The sequence below is a fragment of the Stegodyphus dumicola genome, chromosome 6, assembly GCF_044657685.1.
Source record: "Stegodyphus dumicola isolate Sdum_Otavi_A_Nest chromosome 6, ASM4465768v1".
NCBI classification, from domain to species: domain Eukaryota; kingdom Metazoa; phylum Arthropoda; class Arachnida; order Araneae; family Eresidae; genus Stegodyphus; species Stegodyphus dumicola.
The window spans coordinates 86,557,166-86,574,594 of NC_140773.1; positions in this window are offsets into that span (position 1 = coordinate 86,557,166).

The following is a 17,429-nucleotide window of genomic DNA, read 5'->3' on the forward strand; positions in this document are numbered from 1 at the left end:
TAATAATATCTCTGCTTATTTCTAACAGCAGGAGCGATTTGATAACATCTGATCCAGGTGGTCCACTCCTCCCATTGTGTTGTTGTAATCGTTTTTAATTATTGGTTTTTTTACAGTTCTTTTCCGTGTTTCAACATTAATCATAGAGTTATTATGGACTGTAATCATCAAATGTATATCCTTCTCGTCTTTTCAATTCACAACCTCATTTTTTCTCTTTTTCTGCTGAGTAGACGTTGAAGATCTCTCACTGCCTTGTATCTTATGTAAAATGGCGCGAATATTTATGAAAGCCGAGGGGAAATTCAATTAGAAATAGAATGCCTGATTAGTACTGCCTTTTAGGAGGTTTTAGAACAAACAAAAATAAAAACTCGAACAAGTAAACATTTAGAAAGTGTTTTAAACGTTTAAAAGTTTTAAAATGTAGTAGAACGCTTGAAGCGTGTTACGGCCGCCTTGCAGAAGTTTCACTTGAACGCGTTAGAAGCGTTACGGACGACGAAGAGGTTCACACTGCAATGCTTTTAAGTTAAATATACGGAATATAAAAGCAAATATGGGAATCAAGCTCTTAAAAACAAAACTGTCAAACTGCAAAAGAAAAAAAAAATTTAATTGATATTATTTCGTTAGAATAGAAATTTACGTCCCGTGGGAACTTTTGCACTTAATAAATAAAACAGTTGAACTATTCAAAAGGTAACTGTAAATTTCTTTCACGGGATCTTGCATGAGAGTGGCAACAAAATATTTCAAATGAGAGAGTTGAGAAATTTGCATGGTTAAAACTGTAGTATTTCTTCGAGGTATTATTTTTAACACACTGTTTTTAAGAACCTACATTGTAAGTGGACAATAGCATACTTTGAAAATAAAGCTCATCATCTTTTTATATCTAGGCTCTAAATTGAAGTTTTCTTTTCAAAGACCGGATTCTTCCAGAATTACGTGCACTGCAATCACTAACATTTAATCCAATGAGTGCGAGTGTTTTTTTCTACAATTCATCACCACGTTTTGTTTCAGTAATATACTGCACCTAAAATAAAGAGGTAATTAAAATAACCACGACTGATGTTAAGGACTTAATCACAGATACGATGAACCATACATTTTGTCGAATCAAAAATCTGTATTTTCAAAGGTTCTTAATTCTTAACATGACAATAAAGAAAAAGAAGAAAACAATTGCTTAATATTAAAAGTTTTAAACTGGAATTCGAAGCTGGCGTTTAATAAAAGGTGCATTTAGGAATACATTCCATATTTTAGAGGAAAAAAATGAATTTTAGTAATTCAAGTACTTAACTAGAGTTTCTGAATCTAATAATTTATTTTCTCAATATATATATATATATATATATACATATATATATATGAAACACTTCGAAATTCGTCGATAATCAAACATTAATATGCAAAGCTAAAGTCTTTCCAATAAATTAGTAATGCGGGGCTAAGGATCGCCACAACATGACACTGGTGATGCCGCAGCTTCCTCGATATTGCAAAATTGCAGACTTTGTTAAATGAATGCTTCTATTGAACAATAATCTTTCCAAACTTTATATTAAAATGTTTAATGAATTTCTTGGTTTAGTCTGGAAACAATCCAATGAAGAAAGGCTCTAATCTTTTTAGTAATTCGTGAATTTTGAAAATTCGAATATTCCACACCTTAAGTTTAGAAAATGTAGATAGTTGTCCCGTAACGTACAAAAAAGTATCCGTAAAATAAAAAAAAAAATTATTACGGAAATCAAGACATTGTAATGACAAACGTTGTATGTACTACCTGTAAGAAATTTCATGTACTTCAGCATTAAAAGAATTTGGATAAAATTCTGCTTCATTTCTAGGGAAACCAAATAAAACGTGTGTGAGACGAAAACATTTATTTACTGAAAAATAACCCAGATGTATACATGTACTTATTCAACAGAAATGTTAATTCCAATCGAATCATAACCGAATGCCATTTCTACAGAAATGTACTATAAATTCGCAATTATATTCTGGTTCTTTGAATTTACGTCCATGCAGCTGTATGCCAACAAAACTTCGTCGAATTTTCCCAACTGCTGTCACAAACGGCATGATTAAATGCCTCTTAGATGTATTAGACATAATTAAATAGCTGTATCTATGCATAAGTCGATCTGAAAGAAAAAATGCATGGAAAAATTTCAGAACAAAAAACTGTGACAATGATTAAAACAATGAAGAATAAAAAAATAAGTGCTCAATACGCATTGCATGTAAAATGCATGGCAGTGAGGGTATATCAAGAACAAATCTTGAAATCGAGGATAGTGTGAGAGGGGATTGTGATTACGAGCATTCCTCCGGAATGCAAGAATAGCATAACCTCTGTTTCGCGACAGATCTTTTAATTCTGGGTTGGAATAAATGGAAATATTATTGCTGATTCACAGTGGAGTATATGAGCTTGAACTAACTGGCTGTCGAATGATATTTGCGTGAACGAATCGTGATAAATAAAGCAACGCGATCATATTGGTTGACTAAGAGGACAATAGAATATCATGACACAAAGTGTGTAAAAAACAGATTCTTATCATTCAAGCTCGTATAGCAAGCCCTAAAATGCAGTTTTGCCAATCATAACTGTAAGAAAATAATAGGAATGATCAGAAGGCTTTAAAATGCCAGTCCTTTGCCTTAGCATTGACTAGCGAGTAGCATCAACACCGTTTATAATAATCGGTAAAGGATAAAGTCGAATTATCAGCGCGTTTTCATCGAGCAGTTCGCATTTGACGCCAGTGTTTGGAAAATGAGACCAGAATATGAATGTCCTTATTGTAGAACGCTATACGTTTCCAACGGCAAAAATATTTCTCTAAAAAATCTTTTCCTATCATCCGCAGCGCCAATACGGAGATTGCCTAAAATTTTACCAAATTCTTTCTGATGCCGATTTTTGAAATGTAGCAATAACTGACACGAATATTAAGGATTAGTTGAATTCAAATAAATTGTAAAACTGTAATAATTTTCTTAATTATCCGTTAAATTGCGATTTAAAAGTTAGTGAAAATATTATTATATGATTGAAATTATATGTATACTAGAAGATTTAGACACTAAACACATAACGAAATTTTTCGAAAGGAATCATGTGACTTGTGTTGAAAGGCCTTATTTTGATGTACCAGCATATTCTCAACCCTCTTCTTTCTTTGCTCATGTTTTTATCCCGACCCAATTCAGAGGATATAAACCACTCTACTATTTAAGTGGGAGAACGCCTCAGGCAGAATTAATTTATACTCCCATAGTATCAACTTGTAATACTACGCCCTTTGGTTTCCCAGTTTATTTTAGCACGGATTTGCTAATTTGCCTAAAATTTTACCAAATTCTTTCTGATGCCGATTTTTGAAATGTAGCAATAACTGACACGAATATTAAGGATTAGTTGAATTCAAATAAATTGTAAAACTGTAATAATTTTCTTAATTATCCGTTAAATTGCGATTTAAAAGTTAGTGAAAATATTATTATATGATTGAAATTATATGTATACTAGAAGATTTAGACACTAAACACATAACGAAATTTTTCGAAAGGAATCACGTGACTTGTGTTGAAAGGCCTTATTTTGATGTACCAGCATATTCTCAACCCTCTTCTTTCTTTGCTCATGTTTTTATCCCGACCTAATTCAGAGGATATAAACCACTCTACTATTTAAGTGGGAGAACGCCTCAGGCAGAATTAATTTATACTCCCATAGTATCAACTTGTAATACTACGCCCTTTGGTTTCCCAGTTTATTTTAGCACGGATTTGAGGGTAAGTTAAGTTTCATTAACGATTTACTGAGTAAATAATAATGAACTTCAGTGACAGCCTTTAGATCCATACAACCTTTTAATTAGACAAGAGCTTACATTTGCAATTTTTACATTCAATAGAATTTAAAGATTTAATTTAGTCCTCACAGACCACCACAGACTGCAATTTGGACATTTTCTTATCTTGAAGTTTTACCTGCCGTAGATATAAATAATATAGTTCAGTTTGTTTTTTCCTTTTGTTTCAGTTTTTGATTTTTATTTCAACACTGACGAACATCATTGATTTTATTAAAAATTCGCCAGTTATTAACTAGTTCGCTGTGTTAAACCAAGAAGAATGTAATTAGTTGGAAAGATTTAACACATAAATTTTGGATATGAGATGTACTATAAACACTATACGCTCAACATAAGCATAACGTTCTGCAATATGCTCTAATATTTGTCTATCGCTTTTGGTTTCGAGTTTTACCTTTACACTGTTTCTCATTTAAATATATGTTGACATTTTCAACGCAATTAAAAATTTCGGAATACACATTAGGAATTTCGTAATATTTAAAGCGCCTTTCATTGATTCGTATGAAAGTTAATGCTTTAACTATTTTCATTTGTAACTACTGATGTCAAACGATTTTCGCTTACCAGATTTTTATCCTATAAAGAAAGACATAATACGGACATTGATATCTGAATTCCACTCATTTCGTCCTTAACTCATTTACTGGAGATAGCAGAAGATAATGTACTTACCTAAAAAAGAAAAAAATACAGATTTAGAAATATGCTCACTTGTTAAATAATAATATAATGAGATGTGAGAATGACACACGAATATATTACTTAGGAAAGTACAGAAAATATGTTACTACAGAATTTTCTTCATATGACTAAACAAAATTTTAATTTAAGCTTCCGAGTGACAGTTTGGTTTCATGTAACATGCACTTAAGTGTATTCTGTTGTACAGTCAAATAAAAAGTGTCTAAACCAGCTAAGTTACGTCGTTTAAAGTTCATTGTGGAAACATAACATTATATATGTACCAGTTTTATAATTGGAAATAAAATTACATATTAGGCTTATTTAGATTATCGTCACTCGAGAACTAGCTGTCTAAAAAAAGAAAGAGACAAAGAGGACATCCCCCCCGAAAAAAAAAACGTAGATCAGCACACTAATAAGGAAAACAGAAGTGAAAACTACATTTAAAAATACCATTGAAATACATTACCTTTGAAAAGTGAAAACTACATTTAAAAATCATAAATATAAATTGAGAGATTTTTCTAACTGAAAAGACTCAAGGCGATTCAATTCAGATGCTGACTAATTCTGAGAACAAGTTGAGAAGAAGGAGAAATAAAAGAATGGTTCAGAGGCATCAACAGTGAAAACAAACTGAAAATTAGTATTTTATAGCTAATTATTGCTGGACTCTTCAGATGCTCTTTCATCAGCCTTCGCCAATCATTCTTAGTCTGTCAATCATAATTTTAGATTTCATCACTGAATATCAAGTAAATGGATAATTTTATTTTTTTCATATATGAAGCGAACAATCATCGGAAATAATTTTTAGTTCTGTTTATTTTGGAAAATAAGGTGTATAAAGCTACAAATTTGCAAGGCAAATGTGTATGAATAGTAGGCTTATAAATTGAAATATTACACTTTTTTATCAGAGATTTTTATTTAACACCCATATATATATATATATATGTCATAATAAAAGCAAAGGAAAAGCCGGAGCAGTGTCGATGCTTGCTTAGATCCATATTGAACAAGAATTTTGATTGCGTAGTATTTAAAGAACTTGGCAGTCGAGGCAATTTTAATTCCATTTTTATTTCCAATTGATATTTGTAGCCACAATCACTTGGCACTCTAGTCGTGCCTTTCCACAGAAGATTTGCATTTTTGATATAGAAATAGAAAGCAAGCCAGCGAAATTACCTCTTAGCACAGTAGAGAGCAAAAGCTGAAGTATGTAGTTATGAAGGATGGAAGCATGGCGAAGAGAAAAGTTTTAGTTTATAGTGGCAGTTTCAGTTCTTAATTATTACGTCATCAGAGTTGCGCGGGCCATAGAATGATCTAGAAATGACGCAATGCAGAGAAGTTATTACGATTTTAGAATAGAGAGGAAGAATTAATGTTTATAATTATATTATAATTCTGATGCATATATTTTTATCTTACATATTCCCCCCTTCAAAAAGAAAAAAGCGTAGCGGCAAAGAAGCCTTTTTAAAGAGAAAGAGTTAAAGCACTAGCAAATGTAAAAAAAAGCATAAATCATAATTTTTTTTTCTGTTAAGTATAATTTATAAATAGCAATTTTTTTAAATAAATTTTTAATTTTTAGAGTCCTATTGAAGTTTTCACCATTTCAGTCCAAAAGTCTTTTTGTTTGAGAGTTCACATAATCATAATTCTTCAGGAAAGGTTCTTGTTATTACAGAATATCACAAAATAAACTTTTACATAATCATTACTTATAATTAAATGTAATGCACATAAATATTTATGATACTTATTTCCATACTGATTAATTATAATTTAACATCATAAATAATAGGATTAAGATTTTCAGAATTTATGGTTTCACCGTTATCATCTTTCATTTACAATTCCTGTATTTTACCAACTGGAAGCCTCGCAATACTTCTAAACAAACATATCCATCAATAGGGCTGTCCTCTTAAGCTAACCAGTGTGTTCTCTGCACTGGTGGCCCAGGGGGCCTAGACAGTTACTTGAAAAGGCCTCCCTTCCTTGCATAAACTGCACTAATACATTCCATAATAAAAAAATATAATAATAATAATAATAATAGAAAAAAATTACACACACTCATAAAATGAGAACCTCCAACATTATCTTGCATGAAGAGCGTAAAAGGAACAACTGTACAGAGGTAATTACAGGCCTCTGTTGAAGGAACCAGTACACCCTCGACATACACTATACTTAACATACAATCACCCATAAATTTAACAAGCATTTACCATAATTTCATATTACGTATCTATAATAATTTCACTTATTTTTTACACCTACTTCATTTTTAGAATAATCTTAAAATTCGTATTCGAAATTCTCAACAAATTTTCAAAAACATAAAAATTTATCTTAATATCCTTCCCTATGAATAATTTAAATAGCTTAAAATTCGTTACTTGATTTGCTCACACATAATTATGAAAAATTAGAAAAATTAATGAACAAGAATTTCAAATTTTCTCAAAATAATTTGCAGAAATTTTAACCAAATTTGAAATGAAAACTATAGAATCCGCAGCACAAATAATTTAGTTCCTGAGCCAGATTCACACGAATGTAATAATTTTTGAGCTGTTGAAAAAGCGGAAGTGCAAATAATTTTCTGTCGCACATACTTGCAAACACTAACTCGGATCGACCTTGAACTCACTGTAATGCTTAATTCTTAAACGGTAATTCACTGATGATTTCCTTTTCACTAGGCTTTCGAACTTCTCAATTTATCGAGAGATTACTTTCAATTTGTAAACACTACGCGTGAATATTTTTTGAAGCACTTGCAAAACACCACAGCAGAAGAATGATCTGTTATTTTTTAAACACTGAAAAAACAAACTTGATGATTCACTTCTTTCACATTATCTTGGATTTATCACAAAACGATGATTTAAAGAGCTGAACTAAATCTTCCATTGAGGTTTCAGGCTGCAGGAAACTATCCTGCCGACTTAATTGTCATAATAAAAGCAAAGGAAAAGCCGGAGCAGTGTCGATGCTTGCTTAGATCCATATTGAAGAAGAATTTTGATTGCGTAGTATTTAAAGAACTTGGCAGTCGAGGCTATTCATGCGACGCGTGCGTTGTTATACAACAATTTTAAATTAACTAGAAGTGGACTGTACTAAATATTTTATTCGACAACTTTAATCAAATGCGTGTCATCTTTCAAGCGATGACTTACTACTAACAACAACAGCAATAAAAAAACTGAGTAAGCGTTTACAGGGTTGCTGTAATGAACATCTGCGCCATGCAAGGCGCCAAGAAGACGTATCTTACAGTTAAATAGTCTTAATGACTTAACATACCCCCCGGCATTGAAGGGTTACTTCAATAATTTCGTGCGATAATACTCATAATAACCTACAAAATTGTACAATTACTACCTTATACAATAAAGCAATACGAATAACATCTCTTAATTCAATATAATAATATTCAATTTTCAATAAAAATTTTGTGCACAATACAATGTACAATACAAGTATTATAATAATAAGCTAACACTTAACTAACTTAGGAAGCTTCCTCTTGGGGTAAAATTGCAATTTTTGTAATTCCACGCTTAATGATGCCCTTTGCTGTCTGTATTTCTACTACTCTAACCTTACCGTCAACTCCAGGAAAAATTCTTGTAATGCGCCCTAACACCCATCTACAGACAGGAAGCTCATCCTCCTTAACTAGTACTAGCATACCTATTTTAATATTCGTTTGTTCTACCTTCCATTTTGAACGCTGTTGTAGTGTGTTTAAATAGTCCCTATGCCAACGATTCCATATCAACTGGAAAAATCTGGTAGTTCGTTTCCATCTTGAGAGTCTGTTTTCAGGTATATCAATTAATTCGGGTTCTACTATAGCATTCAAGGGTCTTCCAATGAGAAAATGACCTGGTGTTAATGCCTCTAAATCATTTACATCGGAAGATAAGGGAGTAATAGGGCGAGAATTTAAAACAGACTCTATCTGAGTTACTACAGTTAATAACTCCTCGAAAGTCAACCTTGCTTTACCTACAATCCGCTTTAAGTGATATTTCACGGATTTTATTCCAGATTCCCATAGTCCACCAAAATTAGGTGTCCGTGGGGGAATAAACTTCCATACTATTCCTTCTTCACCTAAATAATCTGCTAAATTTTTGTCAGGATTTCTAATTAAATTGTTAATTCTTTGCAATTCGGCATTTGCGCCAACGAAGTTTTTTGCATTGTCTGAGAAAATGATTGAACATTTTCCGCGCCTAGCAATAAATCTCTTTAAGGTGGCAATAAATGCGTCAGTGGTGAGTTCACTCACTAGTTCGAGATGCACTGCCTTTGTTATAAGGCAAATGAAAAGAGCTAAATATACCTTATGAAGAGTTCCTTTCCTCTGTCCCTTGTACCTAATAAGAAATGGACCGCAAAAATCGGTGCCGACATGATTAAAGGGTGAGCTTGGATTTACGCGCTCTGCAGGTAATGACCCCATAATTTGTTCGATAGTGACTGGTTTATTTTTACTACAAATTATACATTCATGGGTAATCTTTCTAGTTAAATTCCTACCTTGTAATGGCCAAAATTTCTGTCTCATAAAACACAATAATGCTTGCGAACCTACGTGTAAATATTTCTGATGATAATGCTCAGCAATCAGCTTAGTTAGTTTGCCTTTAACAGGCAAAATTATTTGATGTTTTTGTGAAAACATTACATTGGCCCCTTGTAATCGGCCTCCTACTCTCATTACATTATTTGCATCTAAAAAAGGGTTCAAAGAAAGTAAATTACTTTTATTATTAATGGGTTTACCTTGTGCGAGGGAGTTATAATCTGAATAAAAACTACATTTTTGAACCTCTCTTACTAAAAAGGATTCTGCCTCATTTAACTCCTTTGAACTTACTCCTCCTGTTCTTCTCTGTGCTCCTTTCTGTTTTGCACACCTAGAGTTCCAAATGAACCTGAAAATATAACTAACAATACGTAATAATTTTAAATAATTGTTAGTGATATCTAGGACATTATCAATAAATTTTGAAGGCAAAGTGCATAAACAAGCAATGTCAGTTCTTTTTCTCAGTTCATTAGAAAATGTCTCTGTTTTTTCTAATTGTTCAAAGTCAATGTTCTTGTTAGGTATGACACCCTCACTCAAGAATGGAGGACCTTTCCACCACAGATCAGCATCATGCAGCTTGTCAAAACTCAGTCCTCGGGAAATAAGGTCTGCTGGGTTCTCCTCTGAACGCACATAATTCCACTGGCGTGTATGTGTTAGCTCTTGGATCTGCAACACTCGATTAGCAACAAAAGTTTTTAGTACATGCGGGGTATTCTGAAGCCATGCTAACACTATGGTTGAGTCACACCACAGACATATTTTACTGATGTCCAATTTCAATAAAGGCACCACCTTTGCAACAAGCTGTGCTAGCAGTACAGCTGCGCAGAGTTCCAGTCGAGGTACTGTCAGCGGTTTTAGTGGAGCTACTCTGGACTTGCTGCAAAGCAAATGTGAAGATAAATTATTGTCACTTCTACACCGTAAATAGATGGCTACTCCGTATGCGTGTTCTGATGCATCTGAAAATCCATGAATTTGTATATCAGAAAAACTATCCTGTAAAACATATCTACTGACTTTCAAATTGTTGATAGATTGCATTGAATCAATAAAAAGTTGCCAATCCTTAATTATCCTTTCGGGTAGCGGATCGTTCCAATCAAGCTTCAATAACCAAAGTCTTTGGATGAAGATTTTTGCTTTTGTTATCCCTGGACCAAGCAGTCCTAATGGATCATAAATGCGAGCAATATCAGACAACACTGTTCTCTTTGTGTAAGTATTTGGTTTCTTGATGGTTGATTTGTACGAAAAACAATCTATCTTTGGATTCCATAATAATCCTAAAGTTTTGATGCTCTGATCGTCATCGAAATTACTGAAAGAATATTCCTCTTGTCCATCCGGAAACTGCCAAAGATCAGGATGATTAGCACACCATCTGTGCAGACGCATTCCTCCACGTGATAATAGGTTAATCAACTGCGACTGTAATTCTTTAGCCTCTATTAGAGTATGGGCTCCTGTGAGTACGTCATCGACATAAAAATCCCTTTGTACTATTGGCGCTGCTAACGAAAAATTGTTTTTCTCGTCTTCTGCTAATTGATTAAGTGTGCGTGTTGCTAGATATGGTGCGTTGGAAGTACCTTAAGTTATAGTCTTCAGTCTATAGACCTTAACTGGTTCTTCTTCACTACTCTTCCATAAGATGCGTAATAAATCTCTTTGATGTTCTTTAATCAAAATCTGACGATACATTTTTACAATGTCTGCTGTGAAGGCAATTTTATGCGTTCGAAATCTGCAAATAATATCAAATAGTTCGTCTTGAACTAACCCTCCATTCAGCAGAATATCGTTTAACGAAATTCCAGTAGTCGTAGGAGCAGTGGCATCGAACACTACCCTAAGTTTAGTGCTAGGTTTCTCGGGTCTGAAAACCCCATGATGAGGAAGATAATATGAGAAACTAGAGTTATCCCCTTCATAAATTTCTTCGGAATGGCCTAATTCATTATATTCCTTAATGAAATCTTCGTATAAGTGTTTCATTGCGGGATTGTGAGTGAAACGTTTAAGTAGATAATTCAGTCTTTTGCTAGCGTTTTCTCTCGATTCCCCTAAAAGGCTAAGTCCTTCCTCCTTAATTGGCATTTCCACTACATATCTGCCATCATCTTGCCTCGTGTGTGTACGAAGAAAGTGCTGTTCACAAAATTCCTCTACCTGACTTTTCACTTTTTTTGCTTCATTAATACCTTCAATCTCCCAAAACCTTCTCATGTTGTCAGATAAATTATCCCCATTTTCCACAAACCCACAATAATTATCAACACTGCCTTGCTGCGGCATGCGCACTGACCCGCTAACGATGTATCCAAAAACTGACTGATGGAGAATCAGGTCTTGCATATTTATTCTATTTGTTCCCAGTAAATCAAAAAATATTTCGTTAGATAATAAAACATGTATTTGACCAGGTTTATAAAACTCTGGATCAGCTAAACCAATAAGTTGCAACTGCTTAACATCAGGAATGTTTATATATCTAGCAGGCGTTACGCGAGTTATTTTTGGAACAACAAAAAATTGTAAGGTACGAATAAAATCTCTAGTAGCGTTAGCGATGGTTGCTATAGCTTTTTCCTTAACACCCATAACTGTACCATTGATACCTGAAATAGAAGCGTTTATTTTTCTTTTCTTCAAATTCAATAACTCAGCACCTTCTTTAGTAATGAAATTATTTTGAGAACCGGAATCCAGCAAGGCTCTCAGCGAGATAAATTTTCCATCATTACCCTTAACGAAAATAATTGCAGTTGAAAGTAGAACTTGTTTATTAAAAGAACTGGAAATATTCAGCGCAGTACCGTTAATGGACTTTGCTTGGTTGGTTTCATTAGTGTCACTAACCTTTTGGCTGCTTGCCATTGGAGTATATGTATCAGCATTTGGAGAAAGATTACTGCTTAATTTATTAGTCTTGTTTGTAATTTGATTCGATGTGCCATTTGCTTTATCGAAATTTTCTTCATTTCGATCAAAATGTAAGAGCGAATTGTGAAATTTCTGACATTTTCTGCATGTATTAGAACTTTTACAGTCCTTGATTGTGTGGACCGAAGATAAACAACTGAAACATAGTTTTTTTGTCTTTACAAATTCCAATCGTTTCTTGACTGTTAGATTTAAGAATTGCGCACATTTCAACAATAAATGATCAGCTTTACAATAAGGACAACTTTTTGAATTTTCCGAAAGTGATTTAAGAGCTTTGGTATTAAATGAACGTTTCGATTCCCCACGCGGAGGTTTGTAATGTGATAGGGTGCGAGCGTGTTCCTTCAAAAAACATGTCAGTTGTTTAACCGTTCCTATCTCGTCTTTTTTAAGTGACCTTTCCCACCAACACCGAGTATTTCTATCCAACTTTTCAACTAATAAATAAACAATTAACGTGTCTGAAAATTCTTCCACCTTTTGCTCCAATGCTTCCAAGGATCGTAAACATTCATGCACCTTATCGATAAATTTTAAAAGCGACGAAGTAGAATCACTCGTTTGAGGTATAGAAATTAATTTCTTTATGATAGAATTGATCAAATCTTTTTTGTTGCAATAGCGATCAACCAACAGATTCCATGCTATGTCATAATTCGAATCTGAAATTGGAATAGACTGAATAATATTTAAAGCGTCTGCCTTACACGAACTCTTTAAATATTGCAATTTTTGCTCATTAGTTAATTTGCTATTTTTATGCACAGCTGCGGAAAATAAATCCTCAAATTCAATCCATTCTTCGATTTTCCCACTAAATATTGGAAGAGACAATTTAGGCAATTTTATATCCGAAACAATTATGTCTTTACTCGAACCGTTTTCATTTGAGCAGCTATTCCTTTGAGAACGGATCTCAGAAATTTTTCTTTTAATTTTCAAATGAATTTCATTGAGATTATCTACTACATTTTCCTTTTCCTTAATGAATTCGTCAGTGTCCTTTTCTTCACAATGTGTAAATAAAGAATCGAAAATGTTACTTAATTCCTTTTTAAATTCTAATATTTTTGATTCGTATAACTCCAATAAGGAAATATCTGCTTCATCCACTGTAGAATTTACCTTATTTTCAAACTTTCTGATACTGCATTTTAAACTCTTTTTGTTAGCTTTAATTGCTTTCAATTCACTCATCATGAACAAATAAATAATTTATCACTTACCGTGATTGCAGATTTCTCGACAGCAACACCGGAAATGAACGATGACACAGTATTCAATCTTAATTGCGTAATCCACACGAAAACGAAAGCATTCCAAACACTCTATATGAAGTTATGCGTAATACAACCAAACGAAAGTATTCTAAATGTTCTAAAAAGTTAATTTTAGCAACAATGTCTTTTACCTCCGGCTCGACGGACCATAAAGTATTCATGCGACGCGTGCGTTGTTATACAACAATTTTAAATTAACTAGAAGTGGACTGTACTAAATATTTTATTCGACAACTTTAATCAAATGCGTGTCATCTTTCAAGCGATGACTTACTACTAACAACAACAGCAATAAAAAAACTGAGTAAGCGTTTACAGGGTTGCTGTAATGAACATCTGCGCCATGCAAGGCGCCAAGAAGAGAAAAAATGACATAATCTTACAGTTAAATAGTCTTAATGACTTAACAGAGGCAGTTTTAATTCCATTTTTATTTCCAATTGATATTTGTAGCCACAATCACTTGGCACTCTAGTCGTGCCTTTCCACAGAAGATTTACATTTTTGATATTGTTGAAATAGAAAGCAAGCCAGCGAAATTACATGTTAGCTGAAGCTGAAGAGCAAAAGCTGAAGTACGTAGTTATGAAGGATGGAAGCATGGCGAAGAGAAAAGTTTTAGTTTATAGTGGCAGTTTCAGTTCTTAATTATTACGTCATCAGAGTTGCGCGGGCCATAGAATGATCTAGAAATGACGCAATGCAGAGAAGTTATTACGATTTTAAAATAGAGAGGAAGAATTAATGTTTATAATTATATTATATTTCTGATTCATATATTTTTATCTTACATATATATTATATGTGGGTGTACTATATATTTTATAGCATATATATATATATTTTATAGCATATATATATATATATATTACATACACTGGTTTTAAAAAAGTAAGGACGAAGTCGAAAAATTAGAATATCAGCTGAACGAAGAGGCAGAGCGGACAGAAAGACCAATCAGGAGATTAAGTAAGGTGACGTACGGTAGCACATGCGCAGATATGCGGGTAGACGTAATGGCGGAGTGTCTGAGTAGTATAAAGCATGTTGTCGGTGTAAGATCAGTATTTCTGGCAAAGAGATTGCACGCCGTATAGCAGTTAAAATCACACCGAGTTGCTGCCTCAGCGAGAAAGGGCGAATAATCAATCTGTTAGACGACATCTGGATGCTTTTACCTGAGGTCGAATCATTGGGAAGTTGGAGGAAGGCCGCAGTGTGTCACGTGTGGCTGCAGAGTTCGGAATTGCTCACAACATCGTTTCACGACTTTGGAGACAATTTCAAACTACAGGGACAGCTATCCGGGGGTTTAGTAGTGGTCGTCCACGAGGAACCACACCCGCAGATGACCGGTATATTGCCTTACAGGCCAGAAGAAACAGGCGGCAGACAGCGGGAGAAATTGCTAGACACACGACACAGGCGACTGGACAACCAATATCGCGTTTTACCGTGGCCAGAAGACTGCACGGTGGTGGTCTGTTTGCACGACGCCCTGTACGGTGTGTACCTCTAACGCCTGCCCATCGGAGAAGGCGTTCTCTGTGGTGCCGGGAACACCGGAATTGGAGAGACAATGAATGGGGACGAGTACTCTTTACATATGAGAGCAGATTCAGTCTGAGTAGCGATTCTCATCGCATACTCATCTGGAGAGAGCGGGGAAGCCGCAATCATCCCTCGAGCATCATTGAAAGGGACAGGTATGGAGGTGGCGGTGTTCTCGTTTGGGGAGGCATCATGCTTGGTAGTCGTACAGACCTTCACATCTTCGACGCAGGTTCAGTCAACGGGACCCGTTATTGTAACGAGATTCTTCTTCCATATGTGCGTCTTTTTAGAGGCGCTATGGGTCCGCAGTTCCTTTTCATGGACGACAATGCACCATGTCATCGCACAGTAGCTGCCGAACAGCTCTTAGAGAGTGAGGATATTGAACGTATGGATTGGCCGGCACGATCTCCGGATCTCAATCCCATCGAGCATGTATGAGATTTTGTAGACCAACGCTTGGCAGCTCGTACCTTACCACCAGTAACGATTCCGGAGCTTCGATTGGCGCTGCAAGACGAATGGGCAGCAATGCCTCAACAACTCATTGACACCCTCATTCTCAGCATGGGCAGACGCTGTGAAACCTGCCTAGCAGTCAGGGGAGATCATATCCCCTATTAAAGACCGGATGTTTCTTGCTGGACACCCATCACAGGGATGTTTCGGCCTTCAGTCGCATTGCGCTCCATGCTACTTTTTCAATAAATCTTCTTTTTATCCCTCTGATTTCTCTTTTAGTAAGTGTTGCTTACATTACTCATGTCCTTACGTATTGGGGACCTTACGGTATTAAATGTGTTGATTTGGAAAACTTTTGTACAAAGTTATATTGAAAAAACCGTCTCGTTCTTAATTTTTGCACACCAGTGTATATATATGCAATGTTTTCAGTTATTCCAACACATCGTGGGCGAATGGTGAGGTTATTCCATTACACGTTTTGGCAGATGCTTGACGAAGCTGGGATGATTGAAGCACGGAGAAAAATGACGACTCAGGACTTTTCACTTTTAACAGCAAGCATATCCTTATTTTAATTTAGAGCAGATGACTTTTTCCAGATGAAGTTAATCAAATAACTTATCCAGTAATTGAACTATTAGATACGACTGACTTTAAACTTTAATACGTCATAACGTTCTAACAAAGTAAGAGGAGCATAGCGGAAGCATTAGCAGGACGAAGGCGAGAAGGCATCTGTGTAGAAGAACTTATGACGCAGCATTTATATGAAAGGTTATGTAACAGAGTGGCTTCTAGAAAAATGTGGAAAAACGTATGATGCAGCTTTTATATGAGAAGGTTATGTAATAGATGCGAATGTTCTAGAAGGTACTGGTTTAGGGGAAGATCCCGAATTGCAAAAAATTAATTATATATATTATATATTTTATAACATATAATTCATTTACTAAAAAATTGGTTAATTGATTATATTATCTCCTAAGTTTAATTATAGTAGGCTTATCTATATATAGATAGATAATCCTACTATATATATAAATTTTAAGTTCTAGGTTGTCCATCAGTATTTATCAATATCTTACCACTCGGCCACCAGTTAGCTTAGCCAGTTGAAATTTTGTGACAAAATAATAAATGGTATATTTTTAAATCTAGACTTTGAAGATATATATTTAGGTATACCGAAGTTTATTTCTGATGTAACACGATTCAAAAATACTACTGTAAAATAGTTCGTCTGTGCTACGTTTTCATCAAACTTCCAGTCCATCCACTACATCTGTCTCAGAATCTCTGCCTTCGATGTTTAGGTTTTCAGAAGAGATGATACACTGTATTGTTGATTAGTGTTCTGATTTTTTTGTTTCTTATGCTTTATCTTTTGTGTTTTGAGAAATGATAACAATTTTCGGTGTGTTCACATGAGTGTTTTCTACTTACTTATGCCTACTTGAGTAATTATTGTTTTAGTGCTTTTAACAGCATTGGCATATGATATATTATACTGTGGTTAAGTTTTTTATACTATTATTTTAGTTTCTAGGTAAGACTATTTTTTGAAGACTTTAGTTTGCTTTTCAGATATGTACTTGGGATAGGACCTAGAAAATGCCGAGTGGCAACCTTTGCTGTATCATATAGTGGCTCAAAGGTGGAGTTTTCACTGTCTTGGCCGACTGTTGAGCATAAAGCATATGCAGGGTTTTCACGACAGAATATTTTTGAATGGACGAAACTCTCGCACTGGTACAATGAATTGGGTTTGGAATATAAGGTCCTACAGGGCACCATAAATATCCAGCCTTTGTATTCCTTAGCAAATCAGGCGTGTTAAATGTCAGAAGGACGTGCTTTGTGTCAATAAACTGACATTCTTTACGTTTCTTGATTCTTTTGGTAGCATAGATATTTTGATGTCAAAGTTCAAAGACAAATTCCTTTTTAGAAACGGAA